Genomic DNA, 15,192 nt, shown 5'->3' with positions numbered 1-15,192 from the left:
CTCCCTTGCTTTTAAATATAGTGCTCATTGCTTTATATTGCATGCTTTCATTAACAATGCTAATGCATTATAAAGCCTGATTTGTTCTTTTGCAATTGGCTTTAATAATGTATTACATGCATGCTTGCATTGGTTCAATTAATTACTAATGCCGTAAAGCTTATGCATTTCATTCATAGTTGGTATATTAATTCAATGCATGCATGCATAAGTATTAATTCATGATATCTCATGATAATAAGTCCAAAGCTTCATGGTCCTGGGCACGCTTTTAAAAGTGTGGCCTAAGGCATCAAAATGTGCTCTAACTTTAAAGTGTGCCCCGAAACACTTTTTTTCTCCTTTTTAGCTTATTTTGTGCTTTTTTTCTTCTTATTTCCTACAAAGTTTATCAAATCAAAAGATCAAAGAAATATACCATTTAAGAACAAAAGAATGCAATATTTAAGCACTAATTATCAATTTCTTGTATGAAAAAGCATAGGAAAACCTTGACATGATGACATGTCATCGTGTCCTCTAGAACTTGATCCAGCTTTTTATCTTTATCCATTCTCCTATTAAAGGATTCTGGATCATCTTGTAGCTGAGGAAGTTTGAGGACTTTTCTCACATTGTCAAGGTGGAAGTAAATAACCTTCCCTCTGACCATAGTTCGAAAGGAGTATAAAGCAGTTCCCTCCATTCTTTGCTTATCTGTCATTCACAGATTTGCATAGAATTCATGGATCATGTTTCTTCTAACATGTATCTCAGGATTAGTGATGAGCGGATATTTTATACACTTTTTGGGGGTATTTTCATATAGTTTTTAGTAGGATCTAGCTACTTTTTAGTATATTTTTATTAGTTTTTATGCAAAAATCACATTTCTGGACTTTGCTATGAGTTTGTGTATTTTTCTGTGATTTCAGGTATTTTCTGGCTGAAATTGAGGGACCTGAGCAAAAATCTGATTCAGATGCTGAAAAAGGACTGCAGATGCTGTTGGATTTTGGCCTCCCGGCACTTGAAATGGAACTTTTGGAGCTACAGGAGTCCAAATGATGCGATCTTAATTGCGTTAAAAAGTAGACATCCAGGGTTTTTCAGCAATATATGATTATACTTTGCCCGAGTTTAGACGACGCAAACTGGCGTTCAACGCCAGCCTACTGTCCTTTTCTGGCGTTAAACGCCAGAAACAGGTTACAAGCTAGAGTCAAATGCCAGAAACAGGTTACAACTTGGCGTTTAACTCCAGGAATAGCCTATGCACGTGAAAGCTTCAATGCTCAGTCCCAGCACACACGAAGTGGGCACGAAAGTGGATTTCTGCACTATCTATCTTTGTTTACTCATTTTCTGTAAACCTAGGTTATTAGTTGAGTATAAAAATTACTTCTAGAGATTTATTTTGTACCTCATAACATTTTACATCTGAATTTGTATCTTTTATGGTATGAGTCTCTAAACCCCATGGTTGGGGGTGAGGAGCTCTGCTGTGTCTCGATGAATTAATGCAAGTATTTCTGTTTTCTATTCAATCACGCTTGTTTCTATTCTAAGATTTTTAGTCGCGCTTCAACATGATGAAAGTGATGATCCGTGACACTCATCACCATTCTCCACATATGAACGCGTTCCTGACAACCACTGCCGTTCTACCTTAGATTAAATGTTTATGTCTTGGGTTTCTGGTTCCCGAGTTTGACTGCATCTCCTGACAACAGAGCGTTCAATCCGTGAGTCCAGAGTCTTCGTGGTATAAGCTAGAACTAATTAGCAGCATTCCTGAGATCCAAAAAATCTAAACCTTGTCTGTGGTATTCCGAGTAGGATATGGGAGGGGATGTCTATGACGAGCTTCAAACTCACGAACGTTGGGCGTAGTGACAGACGTAAAAGGATCACTGGATCCTATTCCAACACAAGTGAGAACCGACAGATGATTAGCCATGTACATGGCCATTTTCACTGAGAGGACGGATGGTAGCCATTGACAACGGTGATCCACCAATGTACAGCTTGCCATGGAAGAAGCCTTGCGTGCGTGAAGAAGAAGACAGTAGGAAAGCAGAGATTCAGAAGACAGAGCATCTCCAAAACTCTAACCCATTCTCCATTACTGCATAACAAGTAATTATTTCATGGTCTTTTATTTTTCACAATTAAAACTAAGAACTCTTATTGATATCCTGACTAAGAACAATAAGATAACCATAGCTTGCTTCAAGCCGGCAATCTTCGTGGGATCGACCCTTACTCACGTAAGGTATTACTTGGACGATCCAGTGCAGTTGCTGGTTAGTTGTACGAGTTGTGAAAAGTGTGATTTACAATTTCGTGCATCAAGTTTTTGGCGTGATAAACCCCATTTGTACGGTTTATCTTGTATTGATTTTAAGAGATTTTAATACCTTTTACCCACATTTATTCAATGAATTAGCATGGTTTTGTGATTGTCTCCTTATTTGTGCTTAGATGTGAAAACATGCTTTCTAGACCTTAAATTAGCTAAATTCAATTCACCTTTGATTCCACTAGATACCTTGATGTGTTTGTTAGTGATTCCAGATTGAAAAGGCTAGGAATGGATCAAAGGAGTGAATAGGAAAGCATGCAAAGTGGAGAAATCATGAAAAGTCAAAGAAGTGGAGCTCGCCCATGGACGCGTGTACACACCTGGCGCTTGCGCGCACCTTGCGATCACCCCATGGACGCGTACGCATGCTGTGCGCGTACGCGTCGGTGCTGGTTTATGATTTTTTAATGAAAACGCACCCAACAAACTCTCAAGGGTTGTGGGGCCCAATTCCAACCCACTTTGGCGCCTAAACTGCTATTTAAATCCAAGGATTGAAGAGCAAAGGGAGGGAACTCACATTAGTTCATTCCCACATATTAGTCATAGTTTAGTTTTAGAAGTAGTTTCTAGAGAGAGAAGCTCTCACTTCTCTCTAGGATTAGGATTAGGATTAGGTTTAGTTCTTAGATCTAGATTTTAATTCATCTTCTTCTACTTTTATCTTCTTAATTCCTTGTTGTTATATTTATCTTCCTCTATTCTTTTGTTGTAATTTCCTTTATGTCGTTCTTGTATTTTGTTGTAGATCTACTTTTGTTTCTTCTACTCTCTTTCCATTCAATCAAGGTAATTCATAATAAATGTATTTCTTTTGATTGTTGTTGTTAATTCCTTTCAATAATTGTTGTTAGATTTTGTTCTTGTTGTTGATTTACTATGTTTTCCTTTTATGCCTTCCAAGTGTTTGATGAAATGCTTGGTTGGATTTTAGAGTAGAGTTTTATGTTCTTGGCTTGGAAAGGTAACTTAGGAACTCTTGAGTTACTAATGTCCAAGTAATTAATCATTGGGATCCATTGACTCTAGTTTTCACTAATTGAATTAGTGGAGAGTTAGGACTTATGGACTAGGATTGATATAGCTCATTTGACTTTCCTTTACTACTTGTTAGAGGATGATTTAATGAGATTAATCCTTGCCAATTCTCATATTGTGGTTAGTGATTAGGATAGAGATCCTTGACCACCAACCCTTGCCAAGACCTTTTTAGGCCTTAGTTTACTTTCTTGCCATTTATCTTTCATGTTTCTTATTAAAACCCCAAAAATAACTCACAACCAATAACAAAACACTTCATTACAATTCCTAGGGAGAACGACCCGAGGTTTGAATACTTCGGTTATTAATTTTAGGGGTTTGTTACTTGTGACAAACAATCTTTTGTATGAAAGGATTATTGTTGGTTTAGAAACTATACTTGCAACGAGAATTCATTTGTGAAATTCTAAACCGTCAAAAATCCAATCATCATGGCACCGTTGCCGGGGATTTTTTGAGTTTGGACAACTGACGGTCTATCTTGTTACTTAGATTAGAAAAAATTTGTCTTTTTGGTTTAGAATCACTAGGATTGCATCTTATATTATTCCTTTCAAAAATCTTTCAAAAATATTATTTTTCTTCATTAGTTTTTAATTTTTCTTTGAGTCTTTTGTTTGTGTCTAGTTTCATATTTTAAGTTTGGTGTTAATTGCATGTTTTTAACTTCCTTCATAATTTTCGAATTGCATGATTTTATTTCTCTTAATAATTTTCATTACTTGTTCTTGTTTATTTTTCTTGTTTGATATTTAGTTTTTTTTGTTTTGTGTCTTTCCTTGTTTTTCTTGTGATTTTCGAAAAGTTCAAAAAAAGATTTTTTAAGAAAATAATTTTTCTTTCATAAATCAGTTGGTTAGAGCGTTGGCTTATATTTTTGGTATCTTCTTTTCAAAAAAATAATTTTTCTTTGATTAAATCTTGTGTCAAAATTTAAGTTTGGTGTTCTCTTGTTAATTTTTCTTTAGTTTTCAAAAATTTTATTTTGGTTTTCTAAAAATTTTAAGTTTGGTGTTCTTTCTTTTTGTTCTTGTTGTTCTTGTGAGTCTTCAAAGTGTTCGTGAGTCTTCTTTGTGTTTTGATCTTAAAATTTATAAGTTTGGTGTGCCTTGGTATTTTTCCTCCAAAATTTTCGAAAACAAGGAGCAATAGATCTAAAAATTGTAAGTCTTGTGTCTTTTGTGTGTTTTTCTCTTTCATAATAAAATTCAAAAATCAAAAAAATATCTTTTCCTTTAATTGATCATAATTTTCGAATTCATTAGGTTGATTTGGTCAAAATTTTTAAAAATCAAATCTTTTTCAAAAACTCCTAACCACTTTCTCTCTCCTCATTCTTTTTCAAAAATCCTCATAAAATATTTTCAATTTTTTTATTTTATTTTATTATTTTAATTAAGTCAGTAGTTTTGAGTTGAATCCTTAGCTCATTATCATGGTGCAGTAAAATTGCCAGTATTCTGGTCTTCCACAAGAAGAACCTACTGAGTTTCTGGTACAGTTCTTACAAATTGCTGACACAGTACATGATAAGGAAGTAGATCAGGATGTCTACAGATTATTACTATTTCCATTTGCTGTAAAAGACTAAGCTAAGAGGTGGTTAAATAACCAACCTAAAGCTAGCATAAGAACATGGAAACAGTTGTCAGACAAATTCCTGAATCAATATTTTCCTCCTAAGAGGATGACACAGCTAAGGCTAGACATCCAAGGCTTTAAACAAGAGGATAATAAATCCCTTTATAACACCTGGGAGAGGTACAGAGAGATGCTAAGGAAATACCCCTCTGAAATGTTTTTAAAATGGGTACAGTTAGACATCTTCTACTACGGGCTTACAGCAAAAGCTCAAATATCTCTAGACCACTCAGCTGGTGGATCTATACACATGAGAAAAACAATTGAAGAGGCTCAAGAGCTCATTGATACAGTTGCTAGAAATCAGCATCTGTACTTAAGTAGTGAGTCCTCCACAAAAGAAGAGGCTAAGGCAGTATCCACTGAACTTAGGCCTCTAGAACAAGTTACTGAAATCAATCAGCAATTATGTTATCTGACAGAACAGTTGGCAGAATTTAAAGAGATGTTACAAGACACTAAGGATGCTAACAGGAACATGGAAGCACAACTTGACCAGACAAGACAGCAGTTATCAAAACAGATAACAAAAGAGTGCTAAGCAGTTTAATTAAGGAGTGGAAAAATATTGAATACCTCAACTCAAAGCAGCAGAAAGCCAAGAATAGAACAAATAATAGAGGATGAGCAGACTGCTATCCAAAATCCCTTTGAGGACAGTAAGAGCACAAAGAGGAATGGTTCTGGTGTTCAAACACCAGAAAAGGGTGAAAAATTGGCGTTAAACGCCCAGTGGATGCCCAATTCTGGCGTTTAAACGCTAGAAAAAGGAGAAAAATTGGCGTTAAATGCCCAACCCATGTTCAGTTTTGGCGTTCAAACGCCAGAAAAGGGAGGGAATCTGGCATTAAACGCCAATTCAGCCCCCAATCCTGGCGTTCAAACGCCTATGAGGGGTCAGACACTTGCAAGTGCTGATAATAACTCCCTTAAGAAGGCTTCTCAACCTACCTCTGTATGAAATAAACCTACAGCAACCAAGGTTGAAGAATACAAAGCCAAAATACCTTATCCTCAGAAATTCCGCCAAGCAGAACAGGATAAAAAATTTGCCCGCTTTGCAGACTATCTCAGGACTCTTGAAATCAAGATTCCGTTTGCAGAGGCACTTGAGCAAATACCCTCTTATGCTAAGTTCATGAAAGAAATCTTAATTCATAAGAAGGATTGGAGAGAAACTGAAAAAGTTCTTCTCACTGAAGAATGCAGTACAATCATCTTAAAGAGCTTACTAGAGAAGCTAAAGGATCCTGGAAGCTTTATGATACCATGCACATTATAGGGTACCTGTACCAAGACAGCTCTATGTGATCTTGGGGCAAGTATCAACCTAATCCCCGCATCCACTATCAGAAAGCTTGGCTTGAATGAAGAGGTCAAACCAACCGGGATATGTCTTCAACTTGCTAATGGCTCCATTAAATACCCATCAGGCGTGATTGAAGACATGATTGTCACAGTTGAGCCATTCGCCTTTCCCACTGACTTTGTAGTGTTGGAAATGTAGGAGCACAAGAGTGCAACTCTCATTCTAGGAAGACCTTTCCTAGCAACTGGATGAACCCTCATCGACGTCCAAAAAGGGGAAGTAACCCTGAGAGTCAATAAGGATGAGTTTAGGCTGAATGCTATTGAAGCAATGAAGCCCCCAGACACATCAAAAGACTGCATGCATGTTGATATTATTGACTCCCTAGTAAAGGAGATCAGTATGGCTGAGAGTCTCGAATCAGAGCTAGAGGATATCGTTAAAGATGTTCAGCCTGATCTGGAAGAACCAGAGGAAATAAAAGAACCTCTGAAAATTCCTCAGGAAGAGGAGAAACCTCCTAAACCTGAGCTCAAACCACTACTACCATCCCTAAAATACACATTTCTGGGAGAAGGTGAAACTTTTCCTGTAATCATAAGCTCTGCCTTAGAGCCACAGGAAGAGAAAGCACTAATTCAGGTGCTAAGGACACACAAGACAGCTCTTGGATGGTCCATTAGTGATCTCAAGGGCATTAGCCCAACCAGATGCATGCACAAGATCCTATTGGAGGATAATGCCAAACCAGTGGTTCAACCACAAAGGCAGCTGAATCCAGCCATGAAGGAGGTGGTGCAGAAAGAAGTCACTAAATTACTAGAGGCTGGGATTATTTATCCCATTTTTGATAGCCCCTGGGTGAGCCCTGTCCAAGTTGTACCCAAAAAAGGAGGCATGACAGTGGTTCATAATGAAAAAATGAACTGGTTCCTACAAGAACAGTTACAGGGTGGCGTATGTGTATTGACTACAAAAGACTCAATACAGCCACCAGAAAGGATCATTTTTATTTACCATTCATAGACCAAATGCTAGAAAGGCTAGCAGGTCATGACTATTACTACTTTTTGGATGGCTACTCAAGCTACAACCAAATTGCAGTAGATCCCTAGGATCAAGAGAAAACAGCATTCACATGTCCATCTGGAGTATTTGCCTACAGAAGGATGCCATTTGGTCTGTGTAATGCACTGGCAACCTTTCAGAGATGCATGCTCTCTATTTTCTCAGATATGGTAGAAAAATTTCTGGAAGTCTTCATGGACGACTTCTCAGTATTTGGAGATTCATTCAGCTCCTGTCTTGACCATCTAGCACTTGTTCTGAAAAGGTGCCAAGAGACCAACTTGGTTTTAAACTGGGAGGAATGTCACTTTATGGTGACTAAAGGAATTGTCCTTGGACACAAAATTTCGAACAAGGGGATAGAGGTGGATCAAGCCAAGGTAGAGGTAATTGAAAAATTACCACCACCTACCATTGTTTAAGGCAATTAGAAGCTTTCTGACACATGCAAGATTCTATAGGAGGTTTATAAAGGATTTTTCAAAAATTGCAAAACCCCTAAACAACCTGCTAGCTGCTGACACTCTATTTATCTTTGACACAGAGTGTCTATAAGATTTTGAGACTCTGAAGGCTAAGTTGGTCACAGCACCTGTCATATCTGCACCAGACTGGACATTACCATTTGAATTAATGTGTGATGCCAGTCACCATGCTATTGGTGCAGTATTAGGACAGAGGCATAATAAGCTTCTGCACGTCATTTACTATGCTAGCTGTGTTCTAAATGATACACAGAAGAATTACACAACCATAGAAAAAGAGCTGCTTGCAGTGGTTTATGCCATTGACAAGTTTAGATCCAATCTAGTAGGATCAAAAGTGATTGTGTACAATGACCATACTGCTCTTAAATATCTACTCACAAAGCAAGATTCAAAACCCAGGCTCATAAGATGAGTGTTGCTTCTGCAAGAGTTTGATATAGAAATAAGAGACAGAAAAGGGACAAAGAATCAAGTAGCAGATCACCTGTCCTGGATAGAACCAGTAGAAGGGATGTCTCTCCCCCTCACTGAGATCTCTGATACCTTTCCAGATGAGCAACTCTTTGCCATTCAGGAAGTGCCATGGTTTGCAGACATTGCAAACTATAAAGCTGCAATATTCATTCCCAAGGAGTACAGCAGGCAGCAAAAGAAAAAATTACTTTCTGATGCGAAGTACTACTTGTGGGATGAACCATATCTCTTTAAGAGATACACAGACGGAATAATCCGTAGGTGTGCGCCTAGAGAAGAGGCACAGAAGATCCTATGGCATTGCCATGGATCACAATATGGAGGACATTTCGGAGGTGAGCAAATAGCCATCAAAGTCTTCCAATGTGGCTTCTACTGGCCTACACTCTATAGAGACTCTCGAGAGTTTGTACGTAACTGTGACAGTTGCCAGAGAGCTGGTAATCTGCCTCATGGTTATGCCATGCCTCAATAAGGGATCTTGGAGATTGAGTTGTTTGATGTATGGGGTATTGACTTCATGGGGCCTTTCCCACCATCATACTCAAACATTTACATTCTGGTGGTAGTAGACTATTTATCTAAATGGGTGGAGGCAATTGCAACACCCACTAATGATACTAAGACAGTACTGAAGTTCCTCCAGAAATATATCTTTAGCAGATTTGGTGTCCCTAGAGCACTAACCAATGATGGAGGCATTCATTTCTGCAATAAACAACTTTATATTGCCATGGTCCGATATGGAATTAGCCACAAGGTGGCAACTCCATATCATCCACAGACCAATGGGCAAGCTGAAGTCTCTAATAGAGAACTAAAAAGAATCCTGTAACGGACTGTAATTGCCCGTAGAAAGGACTGGGCAAAGAGCTTGGATGATGCTCTATGGGCATACAGAACAGCATTCAAGACTCCTATAGGAACCTCTCCATACCAGCTTGTGTATGGGAAGGCTTGTCACCTGCCTGTGGAACTGGAGCATAAAGCCTACTGGGAAACCAGATTCCTAAACCTTGATGCCAAATTAGCTGGAGAGAAAAGATTGCTCCAGCTGAATGAGCTAGAGGAATTTAGACTCAATGCTTTTGAAAATGCCAAAATTTACAAGGAGAAAGCAAAAAGATGGCATGATAAGAACCTGTCATCCAGAGTCTTTGAGCCAGGACAAAAGGTTCTGCTATTTCACTCTAGGCTCAGGCTATTCCCTGGAAAACTGAAATCCCGGTGGAGAGGACCATATGTGATTACAGGAGTGTCACCATATGGATATGTAGAGCTTCAGGATATTGATTCTGACAAAAAGTTCATTGTTAATGGACAGAGAGTCAAACATTATCTTGAAAGCAATTTTGAGCAAGAATACTCAGAATTGAGACTAGATTAAGGCTCAGTAAGGTCCAGCTAAAGACAATAAAGAAGCACTTGTTGGGAGGTAACCCAGCCATTACTGTAGTTTATTTGTTATTTAAATAATAATTATAGGAGTTTAATAAATTATCATCATAATTAATTCTCATTTATAGGAGTTCACAGGGTTACAGAAGGGTTCAGAGCAGAGGGCAGAGAAAAGAAGCTCACTGGCACGAAAATGCTAGTAAGAGGCACTTTTGGGCGTTAAACGCCCAGAATGATGCTCATTTGGGCGTTTAACGCCGTTTAGGATACCTTTCTGGGTGTTAAACGCCAGAATGGGTACCATTCTGGGCGTTTAACGCCAGATTTACAGCATCCTGGGCGTTTAGAAAAACATCCAGTGACAAAGGTTGTCTGGCGTTTAACGCCCAGCCAGGTACGCCCAAAACAAGCAACAACTGGGCGTTAAACGCCCAAAACAAGCTACAGTTGGGCGTTAAACGCCCAAAACAGGCAACATTTGGGCGTTTAACGCCAGGAACGTGGAGATGAGGTAGTTTTGTTTTCCAACTCAATTTTTTTATTTTTCATGTTTTCATCCATAATTTCTTGCATCAACATATTACAAATCCTCATCTTTCAATTTCAATTTCAAAAATAACTCTAATCCTAAAAATCTTTTCTTCTTTTCAAATCTTTTTTTCAAAGCTCATATATCTATTTTATTTCTTTTCAAATCTTTCGCATAACCCATCTATCTTTTTAATATCTTTTCAAATCTTTTTCAACTCATCATACTATCTTTTCCAATTTAGTTTTATCTTTTTCAAAATTCTCTCATATCTTTTCAATTTTATAATTACATCTTTTTCATTTTATACTTATCTTTTACAAATCATATCTTCTAACCAAGGAACATTCGGACCATTACCACAAAATAATGGGTCTAAGGTAAGTGATCTCGGAAGTTAAATTCGATCTAAAAGAAGACGATTATCCGGAGATCCAAGAGCAGATTCGAAACAGAAGCTGGGAAATTCTAGCTAATCTTGAGACAAAGGTGGGTAGAAACATGGTTCAGGAATTCTACTCAAATCTGTGGCAAACAGAGAGGCAGAGAATGACTGGAACCACTTTCTATACCTTTCGAACCATGGTCAGAGGGAAGATTATTTACTTCCACCTTGACAAAATAAGAGAGGTCTTCAAGCTATCTCAACTACAAGATGATCCAGAATCCTTTAATAGGAGAATGGTGAGATCATATAAGCGGTTAGACCAAATTCTAGAGGACATATGCATTCTTGGAACCAAGTGGACAACCAGATCAAAAGGTGTTCCAAACCAACTCAATAGAAGGGATCTCAAACCAGTTGCTAGGGGCTAGCTAGATTTCATAGGGCATTCTATACTGCCTACCAGTAACTGCTCTGAAGTCACTATCAAGAGAGCAGTGATGATCCATTGTATTATGAAAGGAAATAAAGTGGAGATTCATCGTCTGATTTCTTGTGAGCTCTACACAATTGCAAATAAGAACTCCAAGGAAGCCAAATTGGCTTACCCGAACTTAATTTCTCTGCTATATAAAGAGACTGGGGTGAAGATGGGAGTAGATGAGTTCATCCCAGTCGAACTTCCAATCACCAAGAAGTCAATAGAGGACAACAAGTACAAGAAAACTCCATCAAAAGGAGGGCGCAGGAGTTCCTCCCAGAAATCCCTCAGATTGACTACTGGACCCGCCTAGAAGCATTTGTCACCAAGCTGCAAGAAACTATGGATCAACTTAAGGAAGAACAGCCAAATGAAAATAGTATGATCTGCAAGCTACTTAAAGAACAAGAAAAGCAAGGGCGTGAGCTACAGGAACTGAAGCGCCAGAGGCTCTTCCTTGAGGGACCAGACACCCCACAGATTGAAGGAGCATCCATCTCCTAAAATAAAGGTTGTTGAGTCCTAGTCTTAACTCTGTGATAACTTCTGCTATTAGAAATCTATTTTAGGAGTCATATGAGTAGTAGTAGTTAGTATTTTTATTTCTATTTTTATCATCTCCAAGTAAACTATAATTTATTTTTCTCATCATCATTAAACATAAATAAAATAGCAGATATTTTTAGAATAAGGAGGCAACTTTCTCGAGTTCTTAATAAGAAAAATTCAAATTATTTATATGTGGTGGCAACACTTTTTGTTTTCTAAAAGAATACTTAAACAGTGCATATTTTTTATTTTGTTTTTTACGAATGTTAAAACTATTGGCTCTTGAAAGAATGATGAAAAAGAGAAATGTTATTGATAATCTGAAAAAAATCATAAAATTGATTCTTGAAGCAAGAAAAGCAGTGAAAAAAAAATTGGCACAAAAGAAAAAGAAAAGCAAGCAAAAAAAGCCAATAACCCTTTAAACCAAAAGGCAAGGGTAAAAAGGATTCAAGGCTTTAAGCATTAAGGGATAGGAGGGCCAAAGGAATAAAATCCTGGCCTAAGCGGCTGAATCAAGCTGTCCCTAACCATGTGCTTGTCGCATGCAGGTCCAAGTGAAAAGCTTGCGATTGAGTGGTTAAAGTCGTAATCCAAAGAGTGTGCTTAAGAACTCTGAACACCTATAATTGAGGACTTTAGCAAAGCTGAGTCACAATCTGAAAAGGTTCACCCAGTTATGTGTCTGTGGCATTTATGTAACTGGTGGTAATACTGGAAGGCAAAGTGCTTAGGGCCACGACCAAGACTCATAAAGTAGCTGTGTTCAAGAATCAACATAATAAACTAGGAGAATCAATAACACTATCTGAATTCTGAGTTCCTATGGATGCCAATCATTCTAAACTTCAAAGGATGAAGTGAGATGCCAAAACTGTTCAGAAGCAAAAAGCTACTAGTCCCGCTCATCTAATTAGAATTGAGCTTCATGTAAAACTCTGAGATTGCCTCTTGATCTTCTTGCTATCCTATTTTGTTTATCTAGTTGCTTGGGGACAAGCAACAGTTTAAGTTTGGTGTTGTGATGAACGGATATTTTATACGCTTTTTGGGGGTATTTTCATATAGTTTTTAGTAGGATCTAGCTACTTTTTAGTATACTTTTATTAGTTTTTATGCAAAAATCACATTTTTGGACTTTGCTATGAGTTTGTGTGTTTTTCTATGATTTCAGGTATTTTTTGGCTGAAATTGAGGGACTTGAGCAAAAATCTTATTCAGAGGCTAAAAAAGGACTGCAGATGCTGTTGGATTTTGACCTCCCTGCACTCAAAATGGAACTTTTGGAGCTATAAGAGTCCCAATGACGCGCTCTCAATTGCGTTGGAAAGTAGACATCCAGGGCTTTCCAGCAATATATAATAGTCTATACTTTTTTTGAGTTTAGATGACTCAAACTGGCGTTCAACGCCAGCCTTCTACCCTATTCTGGCGTTAAATGCCAGAAACAGGTTACAAGCTAGAGTCAAACGCCAGAAACAGGTTACAACTTGACGTTTAACTCCAGGAATAGCCTATGAACGTGAAAGCTTCAATGCTCAGCCCCAGCACACACCAAGTTGGCCCGGAAGTGGATTTCTGCACTATCTATCTTACTTTACTCATTTTCTGTAAACCTAGGTTACTAGTTGAGTATAAAAACTACTTTTAGAGATTTATTTTGTACCTCATGATATTTTACATCTGAATGTGTATCTTTGACGGCATGAGTCTCTAAACCCCATGGTTGGGGGTGAGGAGCTTGATGATTAGATTTTTGATGGTATAAAATTTCACAAATGAATTCTCGTTGCAAGTATAGTTTCTAAACCAATCAATAATCCTTTCATACAAAAAGTTGTTTGTCACTAGTACAAACCCCTAAAATTTATAAACTGAAGTATTGAACCTCGGGTCGTTCTCCCTAGGAATTACAATAAAGTGTCTTGTTATTGGTTGTGAGTTATTTTGGGGTTTTTGAGATTTTAGACAAGAAATATAAATGGCAAAGGAAATAAACTAACAACTAACAAAGCTCTTGGCAAGATATGAGTACTAGAAGTCCTATCCTAGTTATCCTCCTCAATTGTTATAACAAATTGTCCATTACTCCCACTTAGTTAACCTCTAACCATGGAGGAAAGTCGGTGGATGAATCAATTTGATTCCTTAAGTCCTAATCAACTCCTAAAGGAAAGACTAGCTTTAGAGGCATTCAAATCAATTAGCAACTTCTAATTATCAATCAACAAAGGAATTAGATAATAGGCCAAGAGGAACAAAACCTACACTAAAATCCAACCAAGCATTTCATCAAACACTTGGAAGGCACAAAAGAAAAGCATAGTAAATTGACAACAAGAATGAAATCTAACAACAGTTATTGAAAGGAATTAACAACAACAATTAAAAGAAACACATTTATTATGAATTACCTTGAATTGAATGCAAAGAAAAGTAGAAGAAGCAAGAGTAGATCTACAACAAAGTATAAGAACAACATAAAGGAAATTACAACAAAAGAATGGAAGAATGATGAATGTAACAACAAAGAATTGAGAGGTAGAAGAAGATGAAAGCATGAATTAAAATCTAGATCTAAGATTATTGAACTAAACCTAATCCTAATTCTAGAGAGAAGTGAGAGCTACTCTCTCTCTCTGTGTTCGAATTCTTCATCTCCTCTCTCTTCTCATTCTTCTATTCTTCTATTCTTATACTCACATAAAGGAATCTCTATACTGTGATATAGAGGACTCCACTACTCCCTTTGTTCTCTTCTTTTTCATATGAGTAGGAACAAGGATAAGGACATTCTTGTTGAAGCTGATCCTGAACCTGAAAGGACTCTGAAGAGGAAGCTAAAGCACAAAACTTCAGAGAAGACCTTACAGAAAATTTCAAAAAAAAAAAAGCAGACATGGCAGCCGAACCCAACAAGAATGCTAGAGATGCAAGGAAGATGCTTGGTGACTATACTGCACCAACTTCCAACTTCTATGGAAGAAGCATCTCAATTCCTGCCATTGGAGCAAACAACTTTGAGCTTAAGCCTCAATTAGTTTCTCTAATGCAGCAGAATTGCAAGTTTCATGGACTTCCATTGGAAGATCCTCATTAGTTCTTAGCTGAATTCTTGCAGATTTGTAATACTGTTAAGACCAATGGGGTTGATCCCAAGGTCTACAAACTTATGCTTTTACCCTTTGCTGTAACAGACAGAGCTAGAATATAGTTGGAATCACAACCTAGAGAAAGCCTGAACTCTTGGGAGAAGTTGGTAAGTGCTTTCTTGACCAAATTCTTTCCACCTCAAAAGATGAGAAAGCTTAGAGTGGAAGTCCAAACCTTTAAACAGAAGGAAGGTGAATCTCTCTATGAAGCTTGGGAAAGATACAAGTAATTAACCAAAAAGTGTCCTTCTGACATGCTTCCAGAATGGAGCATCATATGTATATTCTATGATGGTCTGTCTGAATTGTCCAATATGTCATTGGACCATTCTA

The 15,192-nt window shown here is 37.6% G+C and overlaps 1 non-coding gene across 1 annotated transcript; it reads right to left on the bottom strand.

Annotated features, from left to right (window-relative positions):
* Positions 1-15,011: 15,011 nt before the first annotated feature.
* On the bottom strand, positions 15,012-15,119 carry LOC127742595 (small nucleolar RNA R71). The gene has a single exon (XR_008003938.1). It is a non-coding gene; the product is annotated as a small nucleolar RNA R71 (small nucleolar RNA).
* Positions 15,120-15,192: the final 73 nt, after the last annotated feature.

Source organism: Arachis duranensis, chromosome 1, assembly GCF_000817695.3.
Source record: "Arachis duranensis cultivar V14167 chromosome 1, aradu.V14167.gnm2.J7QH, whole genome shotgun sequence".
NCBI lineage: Eukaryota > Viridiplantae > Streptophyta > Magnoliopsida > Fabales > Fabaceae > Arachis > Arachis duranensis.
Note: the sequence above shows the minus strand (reverse complement) of the source record. Positions and strands in the feature narration are given on the sequence as shown.